Source organism: Nuphar pumila, chromosome 6, assembly GCF_984573655.1.
Source record: "Nuphar pumila chromosome 6, dmNupPumi1.hap1.1, whole genome shotgun sequence".
Lineage (NCBI taxonomy): Eukaryota > Viridiplantae > Streptophyta > Magnoliopsida > Nymphaeales > Nymphaeaceae > Nuphar > Nuphar pumila.
The window spans coordinates 62,313,324-62,330,671 of record NC_143254.1 but is presented as its reverse complement, the minus strand read 5'-3'; the positions used below and the strand labels follow the sequence as shown (position 1 = coordinate 62,330,671).

The following is a 17,348-nucleotide window of genomic DNA, read 5'->3' as shown; positions in this document are numbered from 1 at the left end:
AAACTCTGAAATGAAAAATAAATAATGTACATATGATACATCCCTCTGGTCGAATCTTCATGCCTTCGTGAGATGCACTATCTCACACTCACCATCCTGTAAGGCATCTGAAATGAATGGCTTCAGTCTTTGCCCATTTACTTTGAATGTACCTTGGGTCATAGGATCGAATAATGTCACTGCTCCATGGGGAAATACTTCTTTTACAATGTATGGACCTGTCCATCTCGATCTTAACTTCCCTGGGAATAAATGTAAACGAGAATTGTATAGCCACACTTTTTGATCTGGCTCAAACACTTTTCTGACAATATGCTTATCATGAAATGCTTTTGTGCGAGCCTTGTATAATTTGGCATTCTCATATGCATCATTCCTGAGTTCCTCTAATTCTGAGAGCTGCAGTGCTCTCTCTTTGCCAGCCTGGGTGAGGTCAAAATTTAATTTCTTGATAGCCCAGTACGCTCTATGTTCTAACTCGACAGGAAGATGACATGCTTTCCCGAATACAAGGCGATACGGGGACATGCCAATGGGAGTCTTAAATGCAGTTCTATATGCCCAAAGTGCATCATCTAAGCGCTGGGACCAATCCTTGCGGTCCGGACGAACTGTCTTTTCTAAAATTCGCTTAATCTCCCTATTGGACACTTCAACCTGTCCACTAGTCTGCGGATGATATGGAGTGGTGAATCTATGATTGACAGAATATCTTCTCAGCAGAGAAGCTATCTGAACATTCCTAAAATGCTTGCCACCGTCGCTAATCATCGCACGTGGCACTCCAAAACGACTGAAAATGTTGTGCTTAATGAACTTAAGCACTACTCTGTGATCATTGGTCTTGGTGGCCACAGCCTCGACCCACTTGGACACATAATCAACCGCCACCAGAATATATAAATTTCCGAATGAGGGCGGAAATGGTCCCATGAAATCAATGCCCCAAACATCAAAAATTTCGACTATCAAAATCGGTAGCAAGGGCATCATGTCCCTCTTGGACATGTTTCCAATCTGCTGACATCGCAGGCATCGCCTACAGAACTCATGAGCGTCCCTGTGGAGTGTGGGCCAATAAAATCCTGACTGCAAAACCTTTGCAGCCGTCTTCCTACTACTAAAATGCCCTCCACAGGCTAACGAATGGGAAAAATTCAAAATGGATTGGTATTCCTCCTCCGGAACGCATCTCCTAATGATCTGATCTGCACAGTATTTGAACAACTCCGGTTCATCCCAATAATAGTGCCTCACCTGAGATAGGAACCTCTCACGCTCATTCTTGTTCCAATGCTCAGGTATCTGCCTCGAAACCAGATAGTTCACAATATCTGCAAACCAGGGTAACTGCGATGTACTGACTGACATGATCTGCTCATCGGGGAAAGAATCACTGATCGGTCTCTGATCCTGCGTAGTCTCCACGATCAGTCTGGAAAGATGGTCTGCTACTACATTCTCGCTTCCCTTCTTATCTCGAATCTCGAGATCAAACTCCTGTAGTAGTAGGACCCAACGAATTAATCTCGGTTTGGTGTCTTTCTTATTCAACAAATATTTCAATGCAGAATGATCAGAATAGACAACCACCTTCGAACCGAGTAAATAGGACCTAAATTTATCCAATGCGAAAACTACCGCAAGTAGTTCCTTCTCTGTCGTAGTATAATTCATCTGTGCATCAGACAGAGTTTTACTCGCATAGTAGATCACATAGGGCTTCCTATCAATGCGTTGTCCTAGAATGGCCCCCATAGCATAATCAGAAGCATCGCACATAATCTCAAATGGGAGAGTCCAATCTGGAGGTCTCAAAATAGGTGCAGTAATCAAGGCCTCTTTGAGAATCTCAAAGGCCTTCATACAATCCTCACCGAAAACAAAGGGCTGGTCTTTCTCCAATAACGTGCAAAGCGGTCGAGAGATTTTGCTGAAATCTTTTATGAACCGCCTGTAAAATCCCGCATGCCCTAAAAATGATCGAATCTGCCTCACAGAGGTGGGTGGAGTCAAACGAGAAATGGATTCCACCTTCGCTCTGTCAACCTCAATACCACGCTTGGACACAATGTGTCCAAGTACAATCCCCTCCTGGACCATAAAATGGCTCTTTTCCCAACTCAGGACGAGATTGGTCTCCACACACCTACTCAGTACTCGAGCAAGTTTGTGGAGGCAATCTTCAAAAGAAGAGCCATACACAGAAAAGTCGTCCATAAAAACTTCCATCACATCATCAATCATGTCCGAGAAGATAGCAAGCATGCACCTCTGAAAAGTAGCCGGGGCATTACAAAGCCCAAAAGGCATACGTCTAAATGCGAAGGTGCCATAAGGACATGTAAACGTGGTCTTCTCTTGGTCGTCAGGATGGACAGCTACCTGATTGTATCCTGAATATCCGTCTAGAAAGCAGTAGTAGCTCTGTCCTGCGAGTCGCTCTAAGATCTGATCAATGAATGGCAATGGGAAATGATCTTTCCTAGTTGCCACATTCAACTTCCTATAATCGATGCATACTCGCCATCCTGTAGTGGTCCTCATCGGAATTCTCTCACCCTTCTCATTCTCAACCACAGTGAGTCCTGACTTCTTCGGCACAACTTGAATCGGACTGACCCACTGACTATCAGAAATAGGGTAAATGATTCCGGCATCCAACCACTTCACCACCTCTTTCTTCACCACTTCCTTCATGTTGGGATTTAGCCTTCTCTGCATATCCCTAAATGGCTTGATTTCCTCATTACAATGGATCCTATGCATGCAGAATGAAGGATCAATCCCCTTTAGATCCGCTACTCCCCATCCAATCGCTGCCTTGTGCTCTCGAAGAATAGTCAGCAATCTCTGTTCCTGTTCCTCAGTGAGCAAGGACGAGATGATCACAGGCAGAGTCTCATCATCTCCGAGGTATGCATACTTGAGTGAATCCGGTAAGGGTTTCAACTCAAGTTTCGGAGGCGACTCGATCGACGATTTGGCGGGGGTCTCCGCAAGTGGTGGAAGAGGTTCCCTGACTGCTCCCCAAGGTGGTCTCTCCGACGACACTCTAGACACATCTACACTATCTAAACCGCTATTCTTCTCTATATGGTACAAATCTAAAGAATCCTCAGTAATGTACAACTCGGGCTGCTCCTCCACTAACTCCTGTGCAATGTCTACATGAAAGCAGTCCATGTCTCCTGCTGGTCCCATCGCGGCATTGAAAATATTCAGCTTTACCTTCCTATTGCCAAATGAGAGATCCATGGCTCCAGTTCTACAATTGATGCACGCATTGGCAGTCGCCAAGAATGGTCTGCCTAAAATAATCGGAGTCTGGTGCTGGCTGTCTACTCCTTCCATATCAAGGATAATGAAATCGACTGGAAAATAAAAGTCATCCACTTTAACTAGCACGTCCTTCAAGACACCTCTCGGTACCTTGACGGAACAATCTGCCAGTTGAAGTGTAATCGGAGTCGATCTCATCTCCCCTAACCCGAAAGAATCAAAGAAATATCCGGGCAGAATGTTCACGCTTGCTCCAAGATCGAGCAATGCGCGTTCTATCCGGATGTTCCCTATAGTACAAGCAATGATAGGTGCTCCAGGGTCCTTGAGCTTGGGTGGTGTCTGATGCTGAAGTACTGAACTCACCTGCTCAGTCAGATGGACCCTGTTAGGAACTCGCTCTCTGGATTTCCTCTTTTGCGTACATAGCTCCTTCAGGAATTTGGCATAAGCCGGCACCTGCTGAATAGCATCGAGCAAAGGTAGGTTGATCTGCACATGCTTGAAGATATCAAGCATGTCCTGGATCTTCGCACCTTGCTTCCCTCTATAACCAGGAGACTCTAATGCTTTGGGATAGGGTGGTGGGGGAATATACTCTGCTGGCTCCTCCTCTTTGCGAGAAGGCTCACTCCTATCCTTCTTCTTCTCTGAGGATAAAGATGATGAAGGTGATGATGGGGATGGGGATGATGATTGAGCCGACGTAGGTGAAACAATGGTCTCTGGCTCCTCTATCTTCTCTCTACTCTCAACGTGATACTCACGTCCACTTCTCAAGGCCATAACTGATTTAGCCTGCTGCTGTGTCTCAGTATGAAATAGGCCTCCAGTCATCTGGTCCTTACCCTTCGGGTTCATGACAGCCCGACTCGGCAATGTACCCTCGGGTCTCCTACTAATAGCCTCAGCTAACTGTCCCATTTGCGACTCTAACTTCGCAATGGACTGCGTATGTGAGCTCAAAATCTGGCTACACTTCTCGAAGGCGTTCTGATTAGAGGTTTTCACCTCTTGGAATGCCTGGAGAAGTCTCTCCTCAAAAGATGTCTGCGGGGCAGACTCCTACTGAATCGGGGAAGGAACTGAAGAAGAAGAAGACTGAGCATAGTTCGGTCTTTGAAATGGCTGAGTAAAAGATGGCTGCCGAACTGGCTGAGAGGAAGAAGGCATCTGTATAGAAGACTGTGGATTCTTCCATGAAAAATTGGGATGGTTACGCCAACCCGGATTATATGTTGATGAAAATGGGTTATTTGGCGGTCTGACGTAACCCTGAGCTGCCTGAACTTGTTCTTGAACAAATTCAGGGTACTGAGCTGCTGAAGGGCACTCAGTGATCTCGTGTGCCGGACTGGCACAAAGAGTACACACCTGCTATGTAGTGGATGGTCCTGAGAGAAGCTGGTCCAGCTTCTGAGCAATCATGTCTACTTTACACTGTAGTGCAGTAGATGGACCAATCTCAAGAACGCCAGCTTTCTTCTGAATGCTGGGTGTGGCTCTATCAGAATGAGAGCTCGAAGCATGGTGGAGTGAATTCTCAGCCAATGTATCAAATAGCCTCCATGCTTCGTCCTCGCTCTTCAGCATGAATGTCCCACCGCATGAAGAGTCGATCATCTGACGATTCTTGTCAGACAATCCATCATAGAAACTCTGCACCAGTTGCCATTTCGGTACCTGATGATGGGGGCATTTCCTGAGGAGATCCTTCATTCTCTCCCAGGTCTCATGAAAGCGCTCACCATCTAGCTCTGAAAAGCTAGTGATGGCTCTACGATATTGGTTCGTGCGACCAATGGGAAAGTATTTCCGAAGAAACTCCTGTTGCAACTGATCCCAGGACTCTATTTCTACAGAATCTAAGGACTTTAGCCAATACTTGGCTTTGTCCTTCAATGAAAAAGGGAATAGAGTCAACCTCAACGCATCATCATCGAAATTCTGTATCTTAACAGTAGAACAGATTTCGAGGAATTCATCTAAGTGTCGGTAGGGATCCTCATGACTAAGGCCATAAAAGGATGGAAGCATTTGAATAATGCTGGCCTTAATCTCATAATGTGGCGCTCCTACATCGGGTATCCGAATGCAGGATGCCTGAACATAGTCTGTGGGAATGAAGTATTCCCGCAGAGGGCGTGAAAGAACTGGGGATGGAGGTGGAGGATTCATGTCAGCCATTGTTGCCGAACTTCGATGAGAATGTAAAATTCTCTCTGGGTTGTCAACAAATGGGTGTAATGGGGTTCCTAGACCTCGTCGACCCTGCATACACTGGTACTAAGACCAGATGTAAGCAAACGACCTAACTAAAAAAAATTAAACTAGCACAGATACTAAAATGTAAATAAGCAAATAACAGTAACTAAAAACAAGCAAATATGCTATATAGCTATGTCAGAATTCTATACTAAATAATTAAATAACAAAGTAAACTATTCTAAAATGCTAAAACAAATAAATACAGGAAATCACAAACTATGTTTTTCTAAAACCCACCTGTGTAATCGCTCCTTGCAGAATGATAATTAAGTGAATCCTAAAAAGAACAATATGTGAATCCTATATTTACTAACTAGGTTAATCCTATATTCACTTACTAATCCTACTAACTAAAAAGAAAACAACTAATTAACTAACTAAAACAAAATAATAATAAATTAAACTCTAAGAAATAAAGTAATTAATTCGCCGTTCCCCGGCAACGGCGCCAAAATTTGGTTGATATTTTGGAATGCTCTTTTTTTTAAAACAATTATTTTCAATAAAACTTTGGAAAATCGTCAACCAAAAATATAAAAACCGACTTTCCACAAAGTGGTAAGTACGGGTCGATCCTCAGGGAACAGGAATTAATAACTACAATTCTAGAAAATTTAATTTATTAATATCAAATGGCAATCTACAATTATAAAGTGAATACAACTACAATTAAGCACTAAAAGAACACTAAACAAGCATTCAGTCTTCTGCTCCACACCAAGGATATTTCTGTCTTTTCGCCATTTAGAGAATCTTCTCACTTGTATAATAACCCTGGAAACTAAATATGCTTTTCAACCTAAAAATGCAGAAAAGTACAAAGTTAGTTTTCTATTTTAATTATGCAAACAACAACTAAAACTATATCTAATTCTACGAAAATAATAAACAAATGCTACTTATCAAACAAAAATTAAATAAAATACTAAATTAATTCTAAAATTAACCAAATTACTTCTACTAATGCTGTATGATGATTATGCAACTTCTAAAATACAGAAACTACTGAAAACAAACCTAAAATGCCGAAATTAAGAAAATTACGAAACTGCCCCTAACTAGTGTAAACTAGCAATCTGACAGGTTATCGGAAAACCACTGTTTGACAGGGCAAACGAGGTCCGATTTTCCCGAAATTTGTTCTGTTCTGCAACTGACAGATTAAACAAATTGACAGTTTTTACAGAATTGAAAAACAGTATCTGGAACTCCAGATATAAGCGTTTCAAATCTGGGAAAAATCAGGATATCGTCAGTCCTGTAATTTAAAATCCAGAAAAAGCGGTTTTCACAAAACGCTTAAAAATCAGACCAAATCAACTCCGAATGAACTGAAATTTGGTCTGCAGTTAAATAACACATTAATAAAGTGAATAGAAGAAAAAAATTTGGAAAACACAGAATTTTTGCTCAGAAAATAATTCTGTTGCGACAGGGCAAAAATCTGGTTTTTATTTGAGTGCACTATTCACTTTATGAACCTATTTACCCCCTATCAAATGTAATCTACACCTAATGCAATCTAAATGACACTGTATAACAGTGTATATGCAGATGAATATTAGGAAAACACTAAATGCACGACGAACAAAATACTACAAGCAGTTTATGACTAGAACGAAGTTAACTAACAATGGAAATGCAACTATGCTCAATAATAAAATACAATCTAACTACTAAGTTAACTAATATCTAACTATCATTCAAACCACAATGAAACACATTTCATACATACTAAATAAATACGCTATACGTACACACACTTCTACACTAAAACTAAATTAGATAAATAAACTAATTAATATAGAAATCAAAAGAAATAATAAGAAATGACTTACTTAACTAAAGAACGAAGGCTAAGGTTAGGTTTCACTTGGTTGACTCGACTAGGATCGGTTTCGACTTGAGTAGGTTCAGTTTGGGTTTGGATGCACTCGGATGGGATTAGGTAGGTTCGATTTGACTAGGTTGAAAGAGATAGGTTCGAGCTAAGGTTGACTCACTAATTGGATTCGGTTTTGAGTTACCTTAATCAACTAGGTTCGGTTGACTTAGGTGGACTCGGTTTGACCTTAGTTAAGGTTGGGTTGGGTTTGGCTAAGGTTGACTCGATCTCGGATTGGTCTTGACTTGGACTTAGGCTAGGCTAGGGTTTGAACTTGGTTTAGGATAGAATTAGTCAACTAGATTCGGGTTGACTTAGACTCAACTAAGTTGGACTCAACTTAGGTTCGACTAGGCTCGAATGGGCTAAGGTAAGCTCGGTTTGACTCACTAGGTTTAGACTAAGTTTTTACCCGAGTTAGGTCTTTGACTAGGTTTGACCAAGGTTGGGTTTTGGATTTAGGTCTAGCAAGACTAGGATGAACTCGGTTTAGGTAGGCTTGAACTAAGTGGAATCAACTAGGTTTGACTTAGATAGGTTAGGTAGACTAGGTTGACCTAACTTAGGTTAGGGTTGACTCCACTAAGCTTGACTAAGGTTGGGCTTTGGTCTTAGACTCGACCTAAATGCGGTTTAGGCTTTGACTTGGGCTAGGCTAGGTTTTGACTAGGCTCAAAGGGGGTGTAGACTAGGGGTTGACTCGACCTAGGCTCGGTTTGACTAGGTTAGGTCTAGACTAAAGTAGTAACCTCCTAATTAAGCTACAATTAATCCAAAGTTCACGATTTTAATGGAAGAGGTTGAAAAAGGAATGTAATAATTGCCAATGTTCAAACTTTGAAATGCTTTGGATTCTCAAAAATCGCCCCATTTAAAGAGGGAGTTACACTCCTTAATTGCCTTTAATGCCTTTTTGGAAATCTGAAAAGGCCAATCTAGAAATCCACGATTTTTGCTTTTCAAGATGGAATTAAAATGCTTTTAATGCTCTATGGAAATCGTGTAACCTAGATTGGAATTTTGGTTTAATTGCAAAACACTTTCCAAAGTTAAGGAGTAACTCCTTCTTTAATACACATTCAAAATTCAAATTTTCCTTAAATGCCTCACACGATTTTTGAAGAATATCCTTTTTCCAAAAGCTTTCCAATTTTCAATTACTTTAATTACCTCCCTTCTCCAAAAATCGCCAACTTCAATAATGGATGCTACTTTCTAAACTAATAGACTTAATTATACCTAGGGAACAAAAGAACTTAAATGGAAAATCGATTTCCTAGGAGTTAATGCTAACCTAATTCCAAAACTTACCTAAATGCCACCCTAAAAACGGCCAAAACAATAAACCCTAATACATTGAACCTAGACACCTTCCTAACTCAACTAATGACCATTAAGACTTTCTAAAAATCGACCAAGAGCTCAAGGAGAGCTCTAATGGCTGCCGCCCACCTCGGGGAAGAAGAAGAACTACACGAAAATAAAAAAAATAAAAAAAATATATAAAATTATAAACTAACGAAAAGCAATAAAACCAAGTAACTACTATTTTGATAAAACTAAGTTAGAAAATATTAAAAATGACTCCTAATTACACAAAGGCTAACAATAACATCACTATGCTGGACTTAAAATCATAAAAAAAATTAAAGAAAACTTGATTTTTATAATTTTCAATAATACACTCAAACACCAAAACGAAAAATGATTAAAACAATTAAGTAAATCAATCCTAAAACAATGGAACGACTAACACCAATTTATGCTACTGTTAACACACTAAACACATAGCAAGCAACACAACTTACCACTCTAAACCCCCTTTTAACAAAAATATAAAGATCGGCTAGAATATCCCTAGCCGAATTTTTTTTTTTCTTTTTTCAAAAATAAAATCAAAACGAACCACACGCACAACCCACGACTTAGAATAAACTAAAATGAAATTTCCAAATGAGATTTTCAGCAACACAATACAAGACACAAGCTGGACAAAACAAAAATAGCAAAACAGAAAAATATTTTTGTAGAAATCAAGAATCGGCTAGAAAAAGTCTAGCCGATTTTTCTTCTTTTCAAGCAAAAACAACACACAAACAAACCTAACGACTAAGATGAATCAAAATGAAATTTGTGTCTGAGATTTTCTAAAAAGAAAACACCTATAACACGCTGGAAACAAAAACCCAAATCGACTAGAAAAGCCTCTTGCCGATTTGCACGTTTTAGATAAAAACGATGGAAAAACACAAATCGAATACACAACCAATGAAAGAAAACCTAATCTAACGTGCTGGTCTGTGCACGCATGCTATTCTAAGGTTGAAATAAAAAGAAAAACAAGAAACATACAGAAAATAACAAAACAAAAACCACACACACAAATCGGTTTTATCTAAAAGAGAAGGAAGAAGAAGACCTACCTTTTGGAAGATCCGACGACCGGGGGGGTGAAGAAGAGCGGACCGTGGCTGGATGTAGACGTCTTCTACAGTTCAAGGATGCTGTACTTCACCAAAAATGGCACCTATTGCAGCTGCTACACGTTGGAGATCCACCGATGATGGCATGTGAGCCGATTCGCGATCGGAGGGTGTAGAAAGCCGGATGGAGGTAGGGCCGGCTCACCTTGGTGGTGTGTTGCGCACTCCCGCCCAAGGTTAATGGTCTCCACCTCTGCTACACCTGCAAAAGTACAGAAAAATGGTGAAAAGACAGCAAGGAATAAGAAAGAAAGGAAAAGAAACCAAAGAAAGCTTGAAAATATGCTTGAAAATCAAGCATAGGTCGATCTTCAATGGCCAACACTTGGGGAAGATGGAGAGGAAGGAGCTGCTGCTGTAGAGTCACTGTAGGGGGCGTCCAAACACAGCCAAAGATGCCTAGGGTTCTTGAAAAAAAACTATTTATAGTTTTGACATTTTTCAGAAAGAGTGTTAAAAAATAAAATATTGCTAGGCGCCACTTTCTGGGGGGTTTTTAGAAAAACTTTTTGAAATGAGTATGGATAGGTGTGTGGGTTGGGTTTTGGGCTTTCTAAGAGTTGATCCAAGGTCCAATTGACCTAATTGGGTCGGATATGGATCCGATCCACCTTGAAATCCGTGCCCAAACACTAAAATAGCCATAACTCTCTCATTTTAACTCCGATTTTTCTGAAATTCGAACCATAGCCCCTTACTATCAAAACACATCTAAACATGGGTTTAAAACCTTGAACTTGATACAAAACGCATGAAAAACTTGTTTACATGATGTGCATTTCATGCATCATCAACAACCTGGGTAGGGCTCACCCACTGACTGTCGGAGATGGGATAAATGATCCCAGCATCCAACCATTTGACTACCTCCTTCTTTACCACCTCCTTCATATGGGGATTTAGTCTCCTTTGCGCCTCTCTTGAGGGTTTAGCCCCCTCATACATGATAATCCGATGCATGCAAAAAGAGGGGTCTATCCCCTTCAGATCTGCCACCGACCATCCAATCGCCTCTTTATGCTCGTGCAAGACATGTAAAAGCTGACACTCTTGTGTGTCAGTCAGGTCTGCGGAAATAATGACGGGGAGAGCCTGATCCTTGCCTAGGAAGGCATACTTGAGTGAGAACGGTAAGGGATTCAACTCAAGCTCAGGCGGACTCTCTATGGATGGTCGGGCCGGATTTTCTGCCAATTCGGGAAGCGGCTTGAAGTGCCAGGTCCAACTCAGATCACCTGTCTGACTCTCTATCGACCCATGGCAATCTTCTTCGAGTGATTCATCAACCTCCTCTTGAGGTGGATCACTCAATAACCAGGTATGCTCTGCTTCTACCAGGTCCTGAATGAAGTCAACCTCGAAAGAAGCCTCATCGCCGGCAGGTCCCATCGCCGCATGAAAAATGTTCAGCCTTATCTTCCTGTTGCCAAATGAGACATCCATCGTGCCTGTGCGACAATTAATGCACGCATTGGCAGTGGCCAGAAAGGGGCGTCCAAGAATGATGGGGGTCTGTCGCATATCATTAACTCCCGCCATATCTAAAATGATGAAGTCGACAGGGAAGTAGAAGTCCTCTACCTTGACTAGAACATCTTCCAAAATCCCTCACGGGACCTTGATTGATCTATCTGCAAGCTACAGGGTCATAGGTGTTGGCTTCATCTCCTTTAATCCAAATTTGTCATAAAAGAAACCCGGCAAGATATTGACACTTGCCCCAAGGTCGAGCAATGCACGCTCGATAGTGATGTCTCCTATGACACACGAAATAATTGGAGTCCCTGGGTCCTTAAGCTTTGGTGGGATTTGATGTTGCAACACCGCACTCACCTGCTCAGTCAAGTATATCTTCTTTGGCACTTGTGACTTCAACTTTCTTTTCTGCGTACAAAGCTCCTTTAGAAACTTTGCGTATGCAGGGACTTGCTGAATGGCATCAAGCAAGGGGAGGTTTATCTGGACGTGCTTGAATATCTCAAGCATCTCTTGCATGTTCACTCCATGCTTGCCTAATGACTTCGGTCTCTCTAGCGCCTCAGGAAAGGGGGCTTTGGGAGTATAGGACTTTGAAGGCTGAGTTGGTAGAGCCCTCTCGCTTTCTTGAAGTGGGACGGTAGGGACAGACTGCTTCTCACTCGTTCTCTCTCTTTCTTCTGCAGCCTCCCTCGCCTGGTATTGCTTCCCATTCCTAAGGGTGATTACTGCTTGAGCCTGCTCTTGATGGGCATCTGTCATGTGCAGGCCATGCATCGGCTCCTTACCCCTAGGGTTCACCACCGGTTGGCTAGGTAAAGCCCCCTCACTCCACCTGCTAAGCGCCTCGGCGAGTTGTCCCATTTGCGTCTCAAGCTTCTCAATAGAATGTGTATGGGAGCTCAGATTTGCCTTGATATCCGAGAAGGCTTGCAACATCTTGTCCTCAAAGGACTGGCTGGATGAAGGCTCCTGAGACTGGGGTTGATTATATGTAGGCTGAGCTAAAGGGTAGCTAGTTCTCTGAAATCCAGGTGCATAACTGCCTTTCCTGGGTTGGCTTTGGGACGGGTTGGGAGGTTGGGCTTGTGGATTTCTCCATGAAAAATTGGGATGGTTCCGCCAGCCCGGGTTATATGTACTGGAATATGGATTGGGTGTGGGCCTAGCGAAACTCTGCGCCATCTGAGCTTGCTCCTGGACAAACTCAGGGTACTGTGGCGCAACGGGGCAATCAGCAACATGGTGTGCAAGGCTAGCACACAACGCACACACCTGTAGGACTGGAGAGGGACCCGACAACAGCTGATCCAATTTCTGGGACAGTTGGTTGACCTTGTTTTGCAACTCAAGGTGCTTCCTTATCTCGAATATACCAGCCTTCTTCGCGCCATCTTGCACAAGTGTGGCCCTTTCAGATTGTGAAGCAAAAGCATGGTGCATGGAGTTCTCGCTCAAGGTCTCAAAAAGGGCCCATGCTTCATCTTCACTTTTGAGCATAAAAGTACCCCCACAGGCAGCGTCAACCATTTGACGGTTCTTCTCAGTGAGACCATCATAAAAATATTGCACCAGTTGCCAGCGGGGCACCTGGTGGTGGGGACACTTACGGAGAAGATCTTTCATCCTCTCCCACGTTTCATGAAACATTTCTCCCTCGATCTGTGAAAAGCTAGTGATGGCTTTTCGATACTGGTTCGTCTTACCAATTGGGAAGTATTTCTTTAAAAACTCCCTTTGCATATGTTCCCAAGTGGTAATTTGAACTGTATCGAGGGCCTTCAACCAATGCTTAGCTTTATCCTTAAGGGAGAAGGGGAATAACGTCAACCTTAACGCGTCATCTCCAAAATTGTTGATCTGCACCGTAGAGCAGATCTCGAGAAATTCGTCGAGATGACGGTATGGGTCTTCGTTGCTAAGGCCATAAAAGGAGGGTAACATCTGGATGACACTGGCCTTGATTTCAAAATGGTTCGCTCCTACATCAGGTCTTGTGATGCAGGAGGCAGGAGTGTATGTGTTGGGCATGAAGTACTCCCTAAGAGGACAGATCAACTGCTGATCTTCAGCCATGGGGCTGGATTGATGGGCTCTCCTAAAGAAAGATTTGAGATCCTCAACAAATTCGGCAAGCTCAGATTCAAGCGAACGTCGCCCGTGCATGCACCAAAGGGTAGACCGGTGCAGCAACCGTCCTAAATTGGGTTTTTCTACCTAACTAACGCGCTAGCGGCCAAACCACACAAACCACAAAGCGAGTAACAAAAACAATTACTGAAAACAAGAAATAAACAAGCACCACGCAGTTGCACTCAGTAGAGAATTTACGGAAATGAAATCTATGTGCACGGTACCAATCGTACACAGTCACTTCTAAGGGGATCCTAATGGGTGAGTTGTGCAGAAAAGTAAGCTTGTCTCTACGGTATGCACACACGTGGTTCTAAGCCTAAATGCGAAAAGCAAACTAAACAATCCTAATTAAAGAACTGAATTAAACTAACAACCTATAAATACGAGAACAAACACAAGGCAATAAAGTGAATACTAGTATTTCGCCGTTCCCCGGCAACGGCGCCAAAATTTGGTGTGAATTTTGAAAACTGCTTTTTAAAATAATAGTATTAATGAAAATCCAGTGAAAGCCAGACACCAAAAATATAAAAACCGGCTCTGACGAGTGGTGGAGTCCAGGTCGAACTCAGGGAACGGGAAATACTCTTATTCAAACACACAACTACACTACTTTTTATTGCCAAAATAAAGAAAAAAAATTAAATAAATAAATGAATATCTCAAGAGTACTATCCTACGCACAGGGCTTAAACAAATAATTAAAGTGCCTTATTACAACCCCAAATGAATTGAATTAAATGAAATAAAATTCTAATCTAGAAAAAAAAGCAAGTCTTTAGTGCTTGAGGCTTTCTATCCCTTCTTGAGGTAATGTATGTTTTCTTTGAACTTTGGCTTTTCTGAGGGACCCTTCCTGAGGGACTGAGGGTCTTCAGAGGCTTGAGAGCACTTCTCTTGCACATCCAAATGCTTTCCTGCAAACCAAAAATACAAAACACGCCGCAGAAACGAGAAATCTACAAGAAAATCAACTGGAAATATGATGAAAAAAAACCCCAGGAATTAAGTAACATGAACTACAGTAAACTAATAACACACTACGCAAATCAGTACTTAATTATAAAACAAGAATTAACATGCAACATTAACTAACACAAAGGGCCAAAATATGCTAACCGTACAAACGAATCGAACTTAACTAATGCTATATATAAAAAAATTGTGAATGCAAGAACTAAAGTGGCTAATGAATACTTTAACAAACTTAGATCTATTCTAACTAATTATGAATTAACTAATTAAATAATCAAGAATAAGAAAACAACACTAACCGACTTCAATTTCCCAAGAAAGCATTAATTCTAGTAGATTACTAACTAACTCAAAGTGCTAACTCATTGTATGAACTCCACTCTGACCAATAAATAGCAAACTTAATATGATACTAACTTAGATCTAATTAACAAGAATCAGTTTCAACTATTCACAGACTAATGCGAAAAGACAAGATTACTATCTAAAAGAAAATTCAGGAATTAAACTAACCGAGAAGCAAGAGAGAAATTAAAATGAACACATGAATTAAGCATTTAAAGTAACTACTAAGGTCTATGTTACTGAATCAAAAAAGAAAGAAAAGGACTAAGGCTAACCTATTAGCAATATATTTGAAAAAAACAAACAAACAATACCATCCTAACTAAGTCATGTAATTAAGCTAACTTATCTAATATACTATATACTATAAAAGGATTCAATCAAACAACAAATAGAGACACGTGAACATGTTGTGTCAACAATGCTGATCAGAAAATAACAGACACAATGTAATGCTGTAACAAAACGTGATGCGTTGACAACAATGCAATAGAGAAAGTAAAAAACGCTGAAGGCAATGGATAACAGGCGTTAAATGCAAACTACTAGTAACCAAATGGCACTTGTTGACACAAACAAAACTAACCTAATTAAACGACACACACTAACCTAGGTAAAAATGAGACTACGGACCAGAAAAGTTAACACATAAAAGCTAAACCTCACTAGAGGAAAACGCTGATGCTATTGGCAGCGTCAAACACGCTGTAACAAAACCAAAACAACATATATTTTTGTTCTTTTTTATTTTCTGATTTTTATTTTTGTTTTGTTTTCAGATGATGCTAGATCTATATGCACGATGAAGAGATGTATGAAATGAAATACAGTTATGGAATGCAATGCTATAACTACGTGAAAAGGAAGAAGAAAGAAACAACCTATTGTGGTGATCCTAAAGGCTGAGAAAATGGGGCTTTATGAATATGTGATGATAATGCACGTTGTGTGCCTAGCCCCTTCTGCTGAGGTATCATGGAGATCGACTCGTCAGTAGAAATGATATGGGGCTCATGAGTTGATTCCTGAGTGGAGTGACACGCCTTCCCATACTGAAGGGATGTAACAGATTTAACCTGCTCATGATGTGAATTGGTGGGTTGTAAGTCAAATGACATGGAATCCTCTCCCTTTGATGTGACAACAGACTGACTATGAAGGTTCCTCTGACTTTGCCTACTGAAGGTCTCAACCAACTGTCCCATTTGAGTCTCTAGCTTGGCTATTGACTGTGTATGGGAGCTCAAAACTTGTAATATCCTATCTTGGAAGGATTGACTAGGTGAAGGCTCATGAGAATGGGGTTGAGTATAAGCAGGTTGGGCTGGGGGATGAACCTGTGGAAAAATGGGATGCGAGTAACCTTGTGAAGGGTTACTGTGTCTATACTGTGTCTGAGAGGGCTGATGGGATGGGGAAATGGACTGGTTTCGCCAACCTGGGTTATATGATGATATAAATGAATCAGGCATGGGTTTAGCAAAACCTTGGACAACATTCACCTACTCCTAAACAAATTCAGGATATAATGGCGCTGCCGGACAATCTGAAACACAGTGTGCAGGGCTAGCACATAGCTTGCACACTCTTTTTACTGGACTTCTCGAGGAATTGACTAGGAATTGATCTAACTTTCTAGTCAACTGGTCAACCTTGGTACACAATTCTAACTCGGACCCAACTTTGGAAATCCCAACTTTTCTAGGGCCACTAGACAGAGATGTAGTCCTATCGAGCCGTGAAGACAAAGCATGATGCATCGTGTTTTCACTCAAGGTCTCGAATAGAGACCACGCCTCATCCTCACTCTTGAGCATAAAAGTGCCCCCACAAGACGAATCAACCATTTGACGATTCTTCTCAGTAAGCCCGTCATAGAAATACTGCACCAACTGCCAACGAGGCACCTGGTGATGGGGACACTTGCGGAGAAGATCTTTCAATCTCTCCCAAGACTCGTGAAATTGTTCTCCCTCAATTTGAGAAAAACTGGTTATAGCTTTATGAAACTAATTCGTTTTACCAATTGGGAAGTACTTTTTGAGAAATTCGCACTGCATTCCTTCCCAAGTAGTAATACAAACTGTAAGACCCGCAATTTTTCAGAAAAATCTGAATAAAATTCATGAGGCATTTACCGGTAAAAATAGCATTTCTTCTCAGAATGCGAAACGAATCAATTCCTGCGAGCCAGTTATACTTAGGATATTCGTCGAATTGCGAATATATGCTCAAACACTCTGGAAGCCATAACTTCCTAACTAAACAAAATCAATAGATTCGTACGAGCCAACTTTCTTAGTTACGTCAATACGAAGAAAATGGCGTACTCAGAATTTTTCGGAAAAAAATCGCCGGAAACCCGAAATTCTTGCGGGACCCACGGAAATATTGGTGGGACCCACAGAAATATTCCTCAGAAAATATCTTGTGGGACCCACAAAATATCCTATGGAAATATCTTGTGGGCCCCACCTCAAAAGGAACCTCCAGGAATT

At 41.4% G+C, this 17,348-nt stretch overlaps 1 non-coding gene across 1 annotated transcript; it reads left to right on the top strand.

Annotated features, from left to right (window-relative positions):
• Positions 1–4,963: 4,963 nt before the first annotated feature.
• On the top strand, positions 4,964–5,066 carry LOC149834897 (small nucleolar RNA R71). Its single transcript, XR_016432863.1, has one exon. It is a non-coding gene; the product is annotated as a small nucleolar RNA R71 (small nucleolar RNA).
• Positions 5,067–17,348: the final 12,282 nt, after the last annotated feature.